This window comes from Mesocricetus auratus, unplaced genomic scaffold (genome assembly GCF_017639785.1).
Source record: "Mesocricetus auratus isolate SY011 unplaced genomic scaffold, BCM_Maur_2.0 Super-Scaffold_100021, whole genome shotgun sequence".
Taxonomy (NCBI): Eukaryota; Metazoa; Chordata; class Mammalia; order Rodentia; family Cricetidae; genus Mesocricetus; species Mesocricetus auratus.
The window spans coordinates 31,733,301-31,751,397 of record NW_024429202.1 but is presented as its reverse complement, the minus strand read 5'-3'; the positions used below and the strand labels follow the sequence as shown (position 1 = coordinate 31,751,397).

General features: G+C 45.7%; 1 pseudogene; it reads left to right on the top strand.

Moving 5' to 3' along the window:
• Positions 1-4,099: 4,099 nt before the first annotated feature.
• LOC121133259 lies at positions 4,100-11,905 on the top strand (annotated as a pseudogene).
• Positions 11,906-18,097: the final 6,192 nt, after the last annotated feature.

Genomic DNA, 18,097 nt, shown 5'->3' with positions numbered 1-18,097 from the left:
GCTGTTGGCATGAGCTGTGTTACCAGTGACAGCTTCTGATACTAGCAGCTGTTGAGGGGCCAGGTGACAAGCATTCGCTCTCCAAGCAGTCAGTTATCGGGCTTGATACTGCATGTCAGAAAGAAGCAGTGTCAGGAGCCACAGCACCCCCTTGTGGATGGCAGCACTCATACCTAGTCTTGAAGGCAACGTGTGCTCAAACAAGTTGCAGTGGTAGCCCCAGGGCACTCTAAGCGGGTTGAGTGGCAGCAGGAAGTATAGCGTCCTTATATGCTGCCTTGGTGGGAGAAGTAAGACCTCGGCATCCCCACAGCTCTCCAGACTCCTTTGGCTGTGCACCCTGGGGGCAGGATGACACCAGAGGGCCTCTGCTCAAGGTGGCAGTGGGACCAGACGCTTGTGCATGCCTGGAGGGTGGTGGGTGGAAACTGATGGGTGACTGCTATCAGTAGTGGCATAGTGTGAGCTTTGAACTCACTGTGTAGCTAAGATTCACCTTAAACTTCCTCTTATCCCCCTACTTCTAGCTCCTGAGTGGTGGGATTACAGGCATGCAACACCACACCAAATTTAGGCAGTGTTAAGGATTGAACCCAGAGCTTTTATATGCTAGGCAAGCACTCTACCAACTGAGCTACCCCCAATCCTGTCCCTTGTTTGTTTCTGTGAGTGCTCAGCACCTGCAACCATCTTGAAAGTCTCCTATGTCATAATGAAACAGTATCTCCTTCAATGTTGCAAGTAGAAAATAGATGAGTGGTCCCCAGGAGTTGGGGATGGTGGAGGCAGAGAGATTGGCATGGCCAACCCTAAAGGCCTCACATATGGTAGCATTATAGTGACAACTCTGTGCCTGTGAGTGTGTCTACACATGCAGTGAATTCTCAGACAATTACACACACACAATGAGACTTTGCCAGTTTCTGAGTCATGACTTTATGCTGTGGTTCTAGAAGGTGTTATCATTGAGGGAAACTAGGTAAATTGTATTCTATACATTATCCCTTAACTTCCAATAAAGTTGGTATCATTTAAAGATAAACAATAAATCAATCTGGCGACATTACTAAAGCATGAGGCTAGCTAAAAACAACAAAAGTAAATATGTGGAATAGTAAGTGTATGATTTTGTGGATATTTTTGTTGTCCAATCAAAATGAAGTAGCAGTGGTGTGGGGCACTTAAATTCAGTCTGGAAGCCATGTTAGTCAGGTCTGACACATCCACAGTTAAACTCTTGAACTGGGCCAAGCCACAGTTTCCTGCAACATTGTTTCCTAACCTCTGCTGACCTTTTGAATTACAGGGCTCTTCCCCAAACCACCCAGACACTGCCCACACCCATCCCCTTACTTACCAGTGGCTTAACTTTTGCCACACCGATTATATTTTCCATAATAGGTGAATTAGGTAATTAGCAACCCCCACCATGCAGTTCAGAACTATAAATAAACACAGCTACCATTGAGCAAAACCACAGAGAACTTCTTTCCTCTCTCTCTCTCTTTTTCATGTATATGTGTTGCCTACAGGCATGCCTGTGTACCATGTGTGTGCCTGGTGCTTGCAGAGGCCAGAAGACTGCATGAATCCCCTGGAACTGCAGTTACAGATGTGGGTAAATGTAAACTGCTATGTGGGTGCTGGGAATCGAACTCAGATTCTAACCACAGAGCCATCTTTCCAGCACTAAGATGTCTATAATGGTCCGTGCTTAGTTAGAGATTATAATCCAAGAGAGAAAGAAAGCAGATAGAAATGTTTCTGGACACGCTTGGCTTCTTTTCCCAAGGAAAGTTTTAGTTGTAGCTGGAAGAAAGAACACTTTGAAGGTGTGATGTTATCGGACTTTCCCCTAAGGGCTCTAGTCCTGCTCAGCTGCAAGTCTTCTCCAGAGTGAACCCAGCTCCCTTTAGAACTTGATGGTTATGGGACGGGTTCAGACAGTTTATTTTATCTTGGGCTATCTTTTGTCCCTAAAACAGCTATATGTCATCCTCATCTGTGTCTGATGCAGCATCTGCTTCCCTTCCAGGTAAAATGCTTACAAAGCCTCCCTAAGCCCGATGTGCCTCCAGCAACCGAAGGCTAAAGGTAATAGCAGCTAGCACCTGAAACCTACCACCTTGCCAGAAGTGGCCTAGTGATATCCACCCTGATATGTTTGCTTTTGATTTGATTTTGAAGTGCTGGGGCTTGCATCCAGGGCTTTGCGCATGCTAGACAGTGCTCAACCACTGAGCCCCACACTCAGTGAAGCGTTGGGAAACACATTGGCTGTGACTGTATTTTGTTCTAAGGCTAGAACATAGTCAACCTGAATCCATATTCTCAGGTTATGACCATTTAATTTTGCCTCAGAATTAACTACTTTTGGAGGTGGGGGAGACAGGGTCTCATTCTACAGCCCAGGCTAGCTTCTTGCATGCTGGGACTATATTGTGCTCCACTCAGTTTAAGATTATTTCTTATTTGCTTGTGTTTGTGTCGATGCCAATATTTGAGGCTGTTTTCTTTTCCAAAATAATTTGTTTAACTTTATTTTATGTGCACTGGTATACATCCCCTAGAACTGGAGTTACAGACAGTTCTAAGTTGCCATGTGGATGCTGGGAATTGATCCTGGTTCCTCTAGAACAGTCAGTGTGGTGTTTATGAGCACAGTCAAACTCCATGGCATTTTCCTAGGTTACATGTTCAGAAGCCGGCAGCATTGGTGTGCTCTGAGGATGGAGTTCTTCACTCTCTAACCTTGAAAGATCACAGACTGAGCTCCTGTGAAGGCCCAGGTGAAGGATGGATGGACTCATTTGAGATGAAAAAAACAACCACCTAGCCACCGAGGTCGTGAAAGGCAGCTTACACAATCATTACTATAATGACTGCAACTTTGAGCTGTTACCACAGCAAGGGGAATGGGAACTCCCTGGACTTACCTGACCTCTGATGTTGGTGATGAAGGTAAGAAAGTAAATCCAAACGAAGGGCTGGGCATGCTTGCTTAGCATATGTGAAGACCCTGGCTGGGCCCAATGTTCAACGCCACACAAACTAAGCATAGTGGCACCAGGGAGGTAGAAATAGCAGCATCAGAGATTCAAAGGCATCTTGGCCACTTAGTGATTTTGAATCCACACTGGACTACATGAGACCCTAATGTAAGGACTCAGGCATTATGCTGGCCTGTCACCTGGTAGAATACACTCAGGCAGTACCCTGGTCAGCCCAGGGTCCCATGACTGCTACATAACTACAGCCTTCCCTTTAAGAGGAAAACCCACCCACTTCCTCTCTCTTTCCCACTGTTCCTGTCTCCCTCTTCTCTTCTGTCCTCTCTCTGTCTCTGAGTCTCTTTATCTCTTTTCTCTTTCCTTCCCCCTCCTTTCCTTTTCTAATAAAACTTCTCACTTAAGCTCTGTCTGCCTGGCATGTTTGTCCCTAGCTTGCCGTGGAATCCACCAAGGTCCCCCACGTGATTTATTATATAACACTGACTTAAAAAAAAATCAAATGAGCCAGGCGGTGGTGGCACATGCCTTTAATCCCAGCACTCTCGAGGCAGAGGCGGGCAGATCTCTGAGTTCAAGGCCAGCCTGGTCTACAGAGTGAGTTCCAGGAAAGCTTCCAAAGTCACAGAGAAACCCTGTCTCGAAAAAAAAAAAAAACAACAACAACAACAAAATCAAATGAAGCTAAAGTGTCTATTTAGGTTCCCCTCGGTTTCGTGTTTTTCTGGATTGCAATCCTGCCTAGTCCTAGAAGGATGAGCCCTTTGTTCTCAACAGGTTGAAATGTTCCCATCAACAATATGTACACACGCATACGCACTTCAGGTTACAAGCAGTGATAGCCTTTAAGTGGATGCTTGCTTTCTCTCCCCCTTTATCTGACTTCTAAATGAACATGTGTTATATTTTAGGTTTAAAACAAAATGACTTAGTGAGAGCCAGAGAGATGGCTCAACATTTAAGAACATTGGTTGGACTTCAAGAGGACCCAGGTTCAAGTCTATCTGTTAACGTCAGTTCCTGGGGAAATAACTACATCTTTTTGATTGTTTGTTTTTGAAACAGGGTTTCTCTGTGTAGCTTTGGAGGCTGTGCTCTTGTCACCTGTCCTGGTTAGTGTTACACCCAGTCCTTTATGAACCACAAGGAAGGAGAGGGACAACACTTACAGGTTCCAAAGATTTTAATAGTTTACCACATAAGCGGTCACTGATCAATCGGGGCTGCAGGACGAGGACTCAGGAGCTTTGCTTCTCCCGGCAGCCCCAAGCAGGGGCAGAAGTGGGGATTATAGGCACAAAAATCACAAACAGTTGTTGCCAAGTTACAATTACAATTTTCACCAATCAGGAATCAAAGACTAGGGACTTTCCTTGTGTGTTCTGTCATTGTCAACCTACATACAATGCAAGTCTTTCAGTGCAACCAATCAGATTCATTTGTTCCTCCTGTTGTTAGGAACAACCACATTGTTTCTAGAGAACCAAAGACGCATAACAACCATTTCTATGGTTTAGGGAGGAGGTTGGTCAGCCATTGGAAAGTTCTCAGCTCCCCTAGGGCTTGAAAACCTGAACTTTATTTCACCTACAGGTAAAATGGAGTCGGAAGTCAAAATAGCCAAGGTGCTTTTGCCTGCTCCCTTCAGTTAACTTTAACTGTTCATTTGACAGAACCAAGAATCATCTGAGAGGTGAGGCTGATCTACACATGTTTATAAGGGGTTTTTGGTCCCAGCACTTAGAGGAGGCAGAAGCAGGCAGATCTCTGTGAGGCCAGCCTGGTCTACATATGAATTTCAGGCTAGCTAGGGCTACATAGTAAGCTAAGCTATGTTTCTTTTTTAAAAAAAGAAAAAGAAAGAGAGTTTTTGTCAATGGATATTATATACAAATAAAACTAGAAAATTGCATGTATCTACAAATCATATATATATTTGTATAAATCTAGATGTCAAAAAATAAGTTTCTGGGAAATTCTTAAAATATTTTCTGATAAATCAGTGTTTACTGGGAGTTTACAAAGATATATCACATCAGTAAAATATTTTGATATAAGCGTAATTTTGCATGATGCATAAAAATTATAGCTTTAGAATGATATAAGACTAAAACAAAGAAAAGCTGTTGCTCTTCAGGGGTGTTTATTCCTGTGTGGAAGATGGTTGCTGTAAAATGACAGCCTGGACTCAAAATACAGTGTGGGAAGGACCAGTGCTCATCAGCGCCTCTGGGAATGGCTAGGTCTCAGAGTACGTGTTTTCCATCATCACAGGGGCTGTGTTGGAAAACACCCCTCCCCCTTCCTGCGAATGAAACCGAATGCTGTTTTCCTTCTAAGAGCCTGTCACTGCAGTTGGGACTTTGCAGCTTTTGGTGGAGCACACCTTCAGTCCTAGCACCCAGAGACGCCTGTGTTGAATCATTGGTCCCCAGCCTGTGCTGTGGTGTGACAAGTGGTGGGAAATATACTGAGAAGGAAGTTAGATTACTGGATGGACCCATGAAGAGGATATTGGGGAGCCCCTATTCCTCTGCCACAAGGGAAGCAGGCCTCCTCTGTTATGTGCTTTCAACAGGATGTATTGAGCCATCAAAGTCCTAAGGCAACAGGGACAGATGACCGCAGACTAGCAGCCTCTGAAACCTTGAACCAAGATACACTTTCCCTCCTTGTAAGCTGATTATCTCAGACATTTTGTCACAGTGATAGGAAAGTTAATACACACAACCAGGGCAGGAAAGCAGACTCGGAGGAGATTTCATCACACGGTTTAGCACGTTAAGCAATTTAAAACACTTTAATAATTTCGAGAGTTGTCCTCTTAATATTTTCTAACTGCAGTTGACTAAATATGTGTGAACGGCAGAAAGTTGGACAAGGGCTTGTAACTGCACCATCTCAGCTTAGCAAGACCACCCAGACCTCAGGGGTTTAAAGTCTCCCTCCCTCTCTGTCTCCCTCCATCCCCTCCTCCAAATCTGGGGGGGGGGAGGGGGGGCAAGAAGATTGAAGCCTGAGGGCTGCTGCAGCCGATGCCATTAGCCGCCTGACTCTTCTTGGTCACGTGGTCTCTAGCCATCAGTTCCTTCCCTGAGGTGAGATGACAGGATGCAGTGTCCTCCTAGGAGTCTAGCAGGGTTAGGCACGCAGCACTGCCCAGTTGAACTCTTTGACTACTATGGATCCTTGTTTGAAGGCAGCCTTTTAATTTATTGACTCATTCCCCCGCCCCCCTCTGAATAGACTGTTACATGAGAACAGGGTTCTTGTGTGTCTTGGTTACGTTGTTTCCTTTGCATTTGGAAGTGTTCTGGAAAACCCTCCATGTCCAGCAAACGGCTGCAGAGTGGAGATGAATGAGTGACCCATGACCGCAACTCAGGGTGTCACTGCACTGGCTCGTCTTAGGGTGGTGGTTCTCAGAGCTTGGAGTTGGAATCACCCGAGGAGCTTATTGGAGAACGCGCCCCAAGATTGTTATGTCAGAATGGAGGTGTGGGGCAGTGGAAGCTGGTGCTTTCAAAGCCTGTGCACGTTCTCACCACTAGATGGCAATAGACACTGGTACGCTGTCACCAACCTGGTCCTCAAAGCCTAACCCTAGCCAACGGCAAATCCGTTATCTCCCTTTCGTTTATTTTGAAATTGGGCAAACACAAAATATCAACGGCCACTGATGACTATGTGGCTACTTCCAGCGTGCAAATACCAACCCCCACATCCTACCCTCGAAGCTGGAATGCAGGAAATGTTTTTGAATGAAGTTTAGTCCCGCCCAATCCCTTCCCTTAAACATTTTAGGCGTAAAAATATAAACAATGGGAAGTGTCTCCAGGTGAGAACCAGGAGTAGAATGACAAGTATGTTCTCTTGACTGTGTCCCCTCCAGCTCCTCTTACTCCCTAGCTCCTTCTCTTCTGTGAGCTGTCTAATTCCATATTTACTTAGGAGCCTGGGTTGACAAGACCCTCCCAAAGCTCAGAACACCATGACTTGGGAGCCTCTGTCACATTGGTCTTTCTGGTACCATTTACGAATATGAAAACTTTTAAAATGTAAAGCTATGCCAGGCATTGTGGAACACACCTTTAATCCCAGCACTCAGAGCTCTGGGAGTTTAAGGCCAACCTGCTCTTTTTACATGGCAAGTGTTATGCCAGGCAAGGCTACACAGTGAGTCCCTGTCTCAAAATTAACTAATTAAAAAGGATGAAAATTAGTGAACTCACAATTTTGGTGGGAGAGGTTGGCTAAGTCTCTCCTGATTAATGCTGGAAGAACTGAACCAGGGGACTCAGGGGACTCAAGTCAGCGGGGATCACTTAGTGCAGTGTGCATGACGAGGCTCGTTTGTGTTATCACACCGTGTTTGATAACAGAGTTAGGAGTGTGCAGTTCAGCTGAGAAGCCTGCTTCACACACAGTCCAGCACGCCCAAGGCTATATAAAGCACAGCAGTGTTGTCTCCAGAAAAACACTTGAGGAATTTCATTTACCCTAACTATTCCCTGGGAACCGAGAAAGGTCACAGGCCTTCGTGAGGTCCTCCCCACATCTGTTGGCATTCCAAATTCCCTTCTTAAGAAATATCGACATGGGATGTTCCCATGCCCGTGTTACAGATTCATCACACCCTTAATTCAGACCCCAACAATCTGGATTTTAAAAGACCATCTTTTGTCTTAACAACATTAACAAAACACTCCGAGTGCCCAGCTTAATCTCAGCACTCAGGAGGTTGAGGCAGGAAAAGAGTTTGAGGCCAGGCTGACTGTAAGGATTCAGGCATTATGCTGGCCTGCCCCTGCCACCTGGCAGAATGCACTCAGGCAGTACCCTGGTCAGCCCAGGGTTCCATGGTTGCATGGTTTGCACACAGGTGCAAAGGACCCCTTTAAAAGAAAGACCTCCTCCCACTTACGCTCTCTTTCCTGCTGTTCCCCGGAGTTGTCAGGACTTTTCCTGTCTCCCTCTTCTGTCGTCGTCTCTCTGTATCTCTTCACCTCTTTTCTCTTTCCTCTCCCTTCCCTCCCCTTTCTAATAAAACTTCTCACTTAAACTCTGTCTGCCTGGCATGTTTGTCCCTCTGCCTTGGTCACCTTTGCCTGCCATGGAATCTGCCAAGGTTCCCCATGGGCTTTATCATAACACTGGCTACATAGTGTTGTTTTGCCTCAACAACAACAACAACAACAAACTAACAAATGATTTAACTAGAATTTGATCTCCATGGTGGAGAATCTTGTAAACAAATTACTCAGCTCTAGTTTAAGAACGCACGGTCAAGATGCCCCAGCTAACTTTTAGCTTCTGTTAAACAACTTGCTTGTGCAAAACTTCTCCTGTAGCTGCGAAGTGAAATACCAGGATGTAGTGCTTACCTTTAAAATCCTTTTCCCTAAATGCTTGGCACTATACTTGGGTTCCAAACCCCAGTGTGGTCCCAGCCTGCTGAGATCAAGACTTTCAGTTGGTGATAAACTGTGCCTGAGTGGCCATCTCTTTGGACTCCCTATAACCAAAGAGAGGGAGAATATTCCTGAAAGGGAAACCCAAGAGGCCCTGGATTTTCCCAATCATAAAAGGCCACCCCCCCACATACTTCCTCCTTCACTCAGCATGGGCCTCCTTTGCAAGGGGCCATCAATCGGGGACAGCCTCTGGGTTAGGGGTGGGGTGTGTGTGCACACTTCACCTTTCAGCTTTGGGATCCCATCTGGTGCGGGCCCTGAGCATGCTGCCACAGTCTCTGTGAGTTCATACTTGTGCCAGCCCTGTGGTGTCCAGAAGGTCTTGATGCCTTGGTGTCCTCCATCTCCTCTGGCTCTTACACTCTGTCTGCCCTCTCTTCCATAGTTTCCTGGTCCCTGAGAGGAGGGATTTGATGGAGATGTTCCTTTTGGGGATGAATGTTCCAAGGTCTCTCACTCTCTGAATATTGTCTGGTTGTCGGTCTCTATATTGGTTCCCATCTGCTGCTTCTCTGATGATGGCTGAGCAAGGCATGATCTGTGCGTACAGAAGAATGTCATTAGGAATCATTTTATTGCTATGTCCCTTTAGTGGAACAGGAGCGTTTGGATTTCCCCTAGGTCCCTGGCCTATCAGGTTCTCGGTCACCCAAGCAGCATTGGGTATAGGGTTCCATCTCATGGGCTGGCTTCAAAATCTATTGGGATAGTGGCTGGTGACTTCCACAAGCTTTGGGTCACTACTGCACCGGCATAGCTTGCAGGCAGACCACTCCCAAGCGTCAAAGCGTTTGGAGCTGGGTTGGTGTTTGCCTTTTTCCTTTGGCAGCATGAAGAGTACCTGATAGTACCATGAACACCAGTCCTTAGGGGTGAAGGCTTTAGGTAGGCACCAGCTCTTTGTGTTCAATGAACTGTGTAGTTGTTGTCTTCAGCAATAGGACCTTATATTAGTTTATAGAGAGTATTGGCAATAGCCTGGGTTGTTTGGGGGTTCCCATGAGACCCCTTTGGCCAACAGCTTGATTATATGTAACCCATTCCCAGTACTGGGAACTTCATTTGATGAGATGTCATTGGTGAGTTGTCCAGATAGGGCTTTGTATCTCCCATTATCTGGCAATTTCATTTAGATCTCTTTTATATATGTATATCTCATAGAAAACTTCTACTATAGGGGCTGGAGAGGTGGCTCAGATGTTAAGAGCACTGGCTGTTCTTCCAAAGGTCCTGAGTTCAAGTCTCAGCAACCACAACCATCTAATGAGAGCTGGTGCCCTCTTCTGCCATGCAAGCATACATGTAGACAGAACACTATATGCATAATAAGAAATAAATAAATCTTAAAAAAAAGAAAGCTTCTGCTGTATTAGGGCTCCAAATGACCCTTAGTTGTCTTTATCTGTTCCTCCCCATGTTTTCTTCCTTGTTCCCCCCTCAGACTCCTCTTCCCTGTCTGATCCTCCCATTTCAGCTCAGTGCCCCCTCCTCCATTCTTAACTATCTGTTCTCTTTCCCTGTTAAGGGGATCCATCCCTCCCCACTTGTCCTTTACTCTCTACCTAATCTATGTGGTTATATAGATTATCATTAGCCTATCAATGACTTAATAGCTAATACCCACATATAAGTAAATACATACTATATTTGTCTTTCTGGGTCTGAGTTACCTCACTCAGGATTGGTTTCTTTTTCTTTTTCTTTCTTTTTTTGGCCTAGTTCCCTCCATTTATCTGTGAGTCCCATGATTTCACTTTTTAAACAGTTCATTGTAAAAATATACCATACTTTCTTTATCCATTCGTCTGTTGACAGACATCTAGGTTGTTTCCAATGTCTGGCTATTATCAATAGATCAGCAATGAACATAGTTGATCAAGTGTTTCTGTAGTTGGCTATATAGCTGGATACCAGGAGCAGTGTGGCTGGATATATTGAGGTAGATTTATTCCCCTCTTCTTGAGGAACCACTACACTGATTTCCATTACGATTATACAGGCTTGTGCCACTACTGGCAATGGATGAGTGTTCCCCTTACTCCACACTCTTGTCATTATGGGCTGTCATCTGTTTTATTGATCATACCCATTCTGACTGGTGTAAGATGAAATCTCAGAGTAGTTTTGAATTGCATTTCCCTGATGAGTAAGAACGTTGAACATTTCTTTAAGTGTTTCTCAGCCATTTGAGTTTCCTCTTTTGAGAATTCTCTGTTTGTATCTATACCTCATTGGGCTATTTGTTTTCTTAATGTCCATTTTTTTTAGTTCTTTATATATTTTGGTTATTAGCCTAGCGATTCTCAGCCTTCCTAATGCTGCAACCCTTTAATATAGTTCCTCGTGTTTTGGGGGTCCCCAATCATAAAATTATTTCATTGCTACTTCATTAACAGTAATGAACTGTAAGTATCTGATATACAGGATATCTGATATGTGACACCCAAAGGGGGTTGTGCCCACAGGTTGAGAACCACTGCTCCATCAGATGTGTAGTTGATAAAAATAATTTCCCATGCTGTAGTTTACTGCTTTGTCCAAATGATGGTGTCCTTTGCTGTGTAGAAACTTTTCAGGAAAACTGATCTATTTGGGGACCTGCTCCCTTGACAGTCCAGTTTGATGAGGTGGCAGTTAGCACAGTAGCTCCATGTTGGTTTGTTCTGACATGATGGGGCTCAGCACAAGAACTCAGTCTGAGCTCTTTCCTTTCGCAGCTGCGTCCGCAGCCATGAGTATGCTCAGGCTACAGAAGAGGCTTGCCTCTAGTGTCCTCCGCTGTGGTAAAAAGAAGGTCTGGCTGGACCCCAATGAGACCAATGAAATAGCCAATGCCAACTCCCGTCAGCAGATACGAAAGCTGATTAAAGATGGGCTGATCATTCGGAAGCCCGTGACTGTCCATTCCCGGGCCCAATGCCGGAAAAACACTTTGGCTCGCAGGAAGGGCAGGCATATGGGCATAGGCATAGGAAGGGTACTGCCAATGCCAGAATGCCCGAGAAGGTGACCTGGATGCGAAGGATGCGGATCCTGCGTCGACTTCTCAGGAGATACCGTGAATCCAAGAAGATTGACCACCATATGTACCACAGCCTATACCTGAAGGTCAAAGGGAATGTCTTCAAAAACAAGCGGATTCTCATGGAGCACATCCACAAGCTGAAAGCAGACAAGGCCCGCAAGAAGCTCCTGGCTGACCAGGCTGAGGCTCGCAGGTCTAAGACCAAGGAAGCACGAAAGCGCAGGGAGGAGCGCCTCCAGGCCAAGAAGGAGGAGATCATCAAGACTCTGTCCAAGGAGGAAGAGACCAAGAAATAAAGCTTCCCTCATGTCTGTACATAGTGGGCTGCCGGTGGCCTCAGGTGGATCAGTCATTAAAATAATAAGTAAAAACAAAACAAAACAAAAAAAAAGAACTCAGTCTGAAAGGATGGCTTCCCACAGCTTCTGTTTTTCATCTCCTGGGCAATGAGGAATGATAGGAAGGAATGGGGGTGCTAAGAACACTGGCAGCCAGCCAGCAGGAAACAGCTCCTGTCCTGGGTCCTGCTTTCTTCGGGAGGATGCTGGGAGTGGTATGAGATTAGTTCCTGATTGTCATGGAAGAAGGGCCTGGCTGCGAGGCAACATGACTTATACAGGATCAGGTGACTTTACTTCTGCTTAGATGCTAAGATCTGGCCCTACCTTGGGCAGCTCTGTTGACAGCCACCTTTGGCAGGTAGAACCCAGATCACTTGCAGCAGCATCTCAGACTAGATGGCAGGAGCCTGTTGGAGAGGCTGGCAGGCCACGGACAAGCAGGCTGAGCTTGTGCCTGGCTGGTCCAGGCACATTTCATCCTTCCCAAAGCCCTCTGATTCCAGGCACACACATGGCCCTTTCTATTTTTATCTCTTATTTCGCCCTTCCTTTTTTCACCACTCCATGCCCAGTGGCTGGCACCATTCTAGCCAATCCCACTTGATGCTTAGAGGCTTTAAATACACTATAATGAAACATAATAGCAATCAGATGCTCTCAGCGGGGAGTTATTGATTTTCCTGTGTAAAATATTAACATCTTTCAGTGCTATTTATGTATGTCATTAGAACACAGATCACATGTCTTCTCCCGAGGTACTAACCGCACCAAGATCTATGTATCTTTCTGGGAAAGCATCAAGATTTACTACTCCCATTACCTTTTCCTCTGTACTTGTACTACATATCCAGACACTAAATAACAGTAATAAATACAGGTTAGGCCTGTGGATGTATCAGCTGCTTCCATTTTTCTGGGCTCTATCTCATCTATGTATATATAGGGTCCTACTCATATTACTGTCCCACTGACCCAATTTTCAGTAGTTAGTTAGAGTCATGTCCTCTTGTTCCCATCCAATTCTGTCTCAGGTGAGTTAAAATTCAGTGTGATTGTTTGGCATGAGACCTCCCGAATTGTCCCACATCATTGCTAGCAAGGCAAACACAATGTCGGGAAAAGTGGCGTTCTCTCTTGCATCACCGAGAGGACCACCTTCACTTCAGGAGGCAGCCAGGAGCAAAGGCCTCAGCTGGACGACCAGAGCTTTTCTCTGTGACAGCTGTTAGTGTATGTGCGGGTCCTGAAGCCATATGGGTCTCTATCACACTGTGTAGCTCAGCCTTTTTTCCCACCTACGCAGAGAGATCACGGTGCTTCTAGAAATGACCCATTGCTGCATCCTAGGCATGTGGCTTAGCTATGGTTCATGTTTCTGCGATGGAGTATATGACCATAACCAACTCAGAGAGGAAAGGGTTTGTTTGAGTCGCCGCATCACAGTCCCTCACTGAAGGAAGTCAGGACAGGAACCCAAACAGGGGAGGAGCCGATGCAGAGGCCATGGAGCAAGCATGCTGCTCATGGCTTGCTCGGCCTGCCTTTTTTTTTTAAATAGAAACCAGGACCAACTTCCCAGGGTTGACCTCACCCTTAATGGTTGGGCTCTCCTCCATCAATCAATACAATTAAGAAAAGGCCCTACACGTCCGCCTATACCCTTATCTTATTGAGGCATTTTCTTTTCTTTTTTCTTTTTTCTTTGTTTTTGTTTTTTTGGAACAGGGTCTCACTGTGTATCTGTCCTGGAACTCATGGAGATCCACCTGCCTCTGCCTCCTAAGTACTGAGACAAAGGCATGTATCACTAAGGAAATTGAGGCATTTCCTTAACTGAGTTTCCTTTCTCTCAGATGACTCTAGCTTATATTAAGTTGACAAAAAAAAAAAAAAATCCAGCCAGCACAGTAGGAAGTCTCACCAGTTGAAATGTAACCAAAACGCTCAGCTTACCAAGCACCCTAGGCTTAGTGCTACAACATATTATAGAGTCTGTCACTTTCCTGTGTAGTAGCAAGATTGACGGGAAGCTGTGCTCACCTCCAGAGCCCAGAAAAGTAGGAGGGACTAAAACTATATGTTGCTAGCTAGTTCAGAATCTGAAGTATGGCTCTGTTGTATGCTTGAATGCTTATTTCTTTTGCACCATACAGAATGGACAAATCAAATTTGGAAGCATTGTAATTTGGAAACTGTCTGAGTTAAGGCTTTTATTGCTGTGAAGAGACACCAGGACCGGGCAACTCTTATAGAGAAAACATGTAATTGGGGTAGCTCACTTACAGATTCAGAGGCTCAGTGCATTATCATCATGATGGAGAGCATGGCAGAATGCAGGCAAATACGGTGCTGGAGCTGAGAGTGTTACATCTTGACCAGAAGACAGCAGGAAGTCAGCTGTTACACAATGGAAGCTTGAGCAAAAGAGACCTCAAAGCCCTCCCCAACAGTGACACACTTCCTCCAACAAGACCACACCTCCTAATAGTGCCACTCCCTTTGAGGGCCATTTTCTTTCAAACCATCATGAAAACTGTCCCAGCAGAAGGGTGTGAGTGTCAGATGTCTAGGTTGTAGATGCAAAATACAGCTGTCACCTCAAACAGCCCGAAAATAGGCTAGGTCTAGCTGGGGAAAGTGCATGCAGGTTTCCCCAAATAACATGGACAGAGGGAGTTATAATCAAAGCATTTTCTTTCAAATGCATTCGTGGAGAAATCAGACCAGTGGGTTACATCAAACAGGAAAAACTTCATAGGTCTCAGAGGCTACCTAATGACAGTCTTTGGTTTTCTTTTCTTTCTTTTTTTCTTTTCCTTTGATTGGTGGAAGCTACTGCCGTACTGAGTTGACACACTCTGAAAGGTGTTGCTTGATAGGCATAAGGGTGCTAGGTCACACACAGAAGAGGGCAAGGAATAGCTATTAAGGGAACAGAAGATAGCCAGTGTGGTGATACATTGTTTATGATCTAATAAAGTTCACCTGGGGATCAGAATGCAAAACTAGCTATAGCCATATAGTCCAGGCAGTGGTGGCTATACCTTTAATCCCAGGACTCAGGAGACAGAGGCAGATGGATCTCTGTGAGTTCAAGGCCATGCTAGGTACCTGAGAGTGAATCAGTCTAAAAGAGAAACAGAGCTCACACCTTTTATCCCAGCACTAGAGAGAATATAAGGAGCTCCATGCAGTCTCAGCATCGATCGGTCTGAGATTTAGTGAGGAGCAGTGCAGTTTGGAGATGCAATCTGAAGACAGGATCACCCCTTCTGTCTGAGCATTGGTGGAGGTTATAGCTCTCTAGTGACTGGCCATTTTGCTTCTCTGATCTTCAGCTTGAACCCCAATATCTGTCTCTGGGTTTATATTATTTGTGATACAGCCAGGATGATTTGGCTCTAGATTTGCAGTATTCCAACTCTCCACAATCACAAAGTTCTAATCCAATGGTTCTTGATATATATCCTTCAAACTATAGGAAACTAGACTAATGGTTTCCAGGGACTGGGGGTAGAGGAGAGTGAGGGATTGGGCTTCTTCCAGGGATGGTAAGGTTGGTTTAACTTTAAGTGACAATGGTGGCAGTACAAGTTTGTTAATATATTAAAAACCCCTGACTTGTTCAAATTATGATATGTGCTTTATGGCCCAATGGTAGTATTTTTAGAGGCCAACCTGGTCTACATAGAGTTTCAGGATAGCCAGAGTCTGCATCGTGAGACTGTCTCACCGCCTCTTCCCTACAAACAAAAAGATTAGAATAGATGGAAAATGGGGTGTTCAAGATCACCAGCTTCCCTACAACACTCTTCATATTCATAACAAAACAACCCCGGGCAGACGAGATTTTAAAAATCGACTCAGTCCCAGCCCCCACCTCCGTCATCCCCACCCCTGAGTGCCTGCTGAGGGTGCATTCACAACCCTACCCCACTCCTGAGGGTGCAGGGTCTGGTGTGCTGATTAGCATGCCCAGGGCTAAGCCTGTGGGCCCATGACCATACAGCCCTGCAAACTCCTCTGCCTGCCCAAGAACTGCCCGATGCAGTACTTTTCCATCATGCCTCTCCATGGCCTCTCCTGGACCCAGCTCTCTTCCATGGCTGAGGATGAGGATGGGAAGACGGTGGGGCACACCCTGGCCAAAATGAAGAAGACTTAGATGACGTGCTTGGCTAGAGGACATAGCACCTCAGTGGCTGAGATGCATTCGCACCAGTGCCTTGGCCCAGCTCCAAAGCTGATGGACCGAGCTCTGATAGAAGACTTCAGTGTCAAATATGTCTTCCTGCATGTCAGGAAGAGTAACCAAGCCACCCTGCGTCGATATTCAAATACCCTCCACTTTCAGATCAGTGAAGTGGAGCCCTATGCAGATGGCAAAGATATGTAATGAGGGGAAGATGCATATGTAATGAAACAGAACTTCACACAGGGGGCCTCCCTCCTCCTACCTCATGTCTGATGACTCAGGCTCTGTCTCTTTCCACCAGCCTATCCTGGGACTCCAGGTGACACTTGGGGTGGTACCTGGAGCTGAAGGGAAAAGTGTTAGGAGACATCATTCTGTAAATATGAGTCTGATCAGTTTGAATAAAGCACTGTTGGCCAATAGGGAAACAAGATAGGTGGGACTAGGAGTCTAGGAGGATTCTGGGAATTGTAGTGAGGAGAGCTCTCATCATGTGATCTCCCGGGAGCAATGGGCTCTCAGGAGTGCATCCTCAAAAAGATAAGTTCTTATAAAATATATATTAGTCATTATGGGTTAATAGTCAAATCAGAGCTAGCCAATAAGAAACCAAGCAAACGGCCAACAGCTTTATAATTAATATAGCATCCTGTGTGTTATTTGGGGGGCTCAGACAGCTCTGCAAGGCCCAGGCAGTTGGTGGGAAGACTGCACGTTACAGAAAAGGCCACGCACATGGTGCTGGCGGCCAGGGAGAACAAGACTGAGAGCAAAGACAATGTGCTTCCGAGCTCAGAGAGAGGCTTGTTGTGAGAAGGGCTGGCTGCTGAAGATAGTGGTGGGGACATCAAGGACATCAGCAAGGTCGGTGAGACTGCAGAGAGCAAAGATGTGGAAGACAGCTCAGGGGCCCTGATTCTGCTTCCTAGAGTCAGTGCCACCCCATCTCAGTCTCACTCGTGACACATGCATTTACAAAAAAAGTCACCCGTGGTCTTGGGGAAACTGTGAATGTGGGGGAAAAACCATCGCCCATCAGTAGCAGCAGAGCATTTCTAGTGAGCACTCTTGCTCTATGCAATGGAAAACCATACTGAGCAACCACAGTCCCACCCCGGAACCCAGGACCAGCCAGCTGCCAGTCACCCAAGGTGATGTCAAGCAGAACCAGGCCTGGGTTGTAGAGGGCTTGCTGTCTACCTTTTAAAGCCTTTAATACTTTTGTCAATAAACTGTCAAGTTCCCAAACTAGCAAAAGAAAACTGGGAAATAGCAACTATCGAGAAATGGAGAAGTGTTCATTTGTCATAGGCAAATAAGGAAAGATCATCTAAAAACATTCCGGGCAGATCACTCAGACTGTCTGGCAATAAACAATAGGTAAATGGAGACTTGTAAGACAGTTCTTAAATGCTTCAAACGTGGATCAGATGGCTCAGTGCACAGGTGCTTGCCACCGAGCCTGATGATCTGAGTGCCTTCCCTGGGACCCACACAGTAGAAGGACGGAAGGAAGGAACCAGCTCCTGCAAGTTATCCCTCTCTCTCTGTCTCTCTCTGTCTCTGTCTCTGTCTCTCTCTCTCTCACACACACACACACACACACCAGTGCATGTGTGCACTCGTGTGTATTAAACAAACAAACATGACTTTAAGAAATTTTGCCAAGTTTAGTGGTGCATGCCTTTAATCTGAACACCAGGGCAGAGCTCTGTGAGTTCAAGTTCAGCCAGGACTACCTAGTGAGACTTTGTCTTAAAAGAAGAAATGAATGTGTTAGGTGTGGGGTGTAACTCAGTGGTAGAGTGTGTGTTTGGCGTATGTAAAGCCTCAAATTCAATCCCTGACATCAAAAAGAAGAAAGAAAAGAAAACCCCTGTACTGGCTGGTTTTGTGTGTCAACTTGACACAAACTAGAGTCATCAGAGAGGGAGGAGTCTCAGCTGAGGAAATGCCTTGTTGAGATCCAGATGTAAGGCGTTGTCTCATTTGGTGATCAATGGGGGAGGGCCCAGCCCATGATGGGTGGTGCCATCCCTGGGCTTGCTGGTCCC